Genomic DNA, 1,574 nt, shown 5'->3' on the forward strand with positions numbered 1-1,574 from the left:
TCACTTGGCATTTTCAATTGGCGTCAGTTAGCACAGAAGAGAAATGAATGGCGTGCTGTTTTGGACTCGGCCAAAATCGCTTAGGCGGTTACAGCGCCAATTAAGAGAAGAGAAGAAGTGAATTATCTTCAGTAGTTACTAAACTATCGCAGTTTTCGTATTTATGGAAATTACCGTTATATGGGAAGTGGGCGTGGTTATTGTCCGATTTTTAAAATTTTCGGCCAGTTAGTATGCTGTATCAAGGCCAACAACTGTGCAAAGTTTGGAATAAATTGATGCAGCGGTTACCAAGATATACACATGTAACCATAAGTGGGCGTCGCTACGCCCATTTACAAAAAATGTTAATATTCTTATTTTTCGTCTAAAATTTATTACAAATATCAATTTTGAGTGAATTATCTTCAGTAGTTACTAAAATATCGCAGTTTTTGTATTTCTGAAAGCTACCGTTATATGGGAGGTAGGCGTGGTTATTGTCCGATTTTGCCCATTTTCAATACCATCCGTCCTACGCCAGAAAGAAGTGCACATACCAAGTTTCGTTAATATATCTCAATTTTTACTCGAGTTATCGTGTGCACAGACGGACGGACGGACGGACAGACAGTCACCGCTTAATCGATTTCTCTTTTCATCCTGCTCATTTATGTATACATTTGTCTATATCTATCTCGATTCGTTTTGCCTGTTACAAACAACCGTTATGTGAACAAAGTTATAATACCCTTGTGCACAAGTGCGCTCGGGTATAAAAATGTGTATGAATCTTAACGCATGCAATTTTTAGAATGTGCCATTTGAGTGTGATGAAAGCAGTAAAATTTTGGAATTGTTAGAGAAAATTTCGAACGACTTGAATGCTGTTAAAAATTCGAGAGAGTCTTCGCCTTTACCTCAGTCGTCATGTGGTTGCATAGACAGTGGGAGCTTAATTGAACTTTTAAAAAGTACCGTAAAAGGCCAGCTTATACTCCAGTATCAGGAAGAAAAAGGTTTCCTGGATGCCAAAAACCAAAACACATTGTGCCAATGCATTATTGAAAAATATATTGGAAGCCAAAAAAAGCCGGTAAGTTGTAAAAAATTATTGGAACCACTCTAATCTACATACGTACATAATCATGCAGCTAGCACACTTTTTTTTAGTATATTTGCAGTAATTTACACACACTTATTTCTTTTTTTTTCAAGTATAGTTGATTTTTTAGAATAAACCAAATAGAGTGAAAATTAAATTCTTAGTGAAGGGTTACACTCAAATTCTAGGAGCTACAAAACTGCATATTTTTATAAAAAATTGACGAAATAAATGTATCATATAAAACATTGCAAATATACTAAACAAAAGTCTGCTAACTCCGTACCAACAAACTCCTTCAAAAAAATCCCACAGGAAAGCTGTTTTCTCGATGGGTCAATTCAGATAAAAGCAACTATAATTTTCCGAAAAAATCTAATACCCAAGATCTACAAGCAATTTCGGCCAGCGGTAAAAATATATTTATTATCTGTATTTACATTGTATACTTATTTCATAATGTTTAGATGACTACGATGCATATTACGAA

The sequence above is a fragment of the Rhagoletis pomonella genome, unplaced genomic scaffold, assembly GCF_013731165.1.
Source record: "Rhagoletis pomonella isolate Grant_MI unplaced genomic scaffold, Rhpom_1.0 Rhpom_scaffold_00015, whole genome shotgun sequence".
Classification (NCBI taxonomy): Eukaryota; Metazoa; Arthropoda; class Insecta; order Diptera; family Tephritidae; genus Rhagoletis; species Rhagoletis pomonella.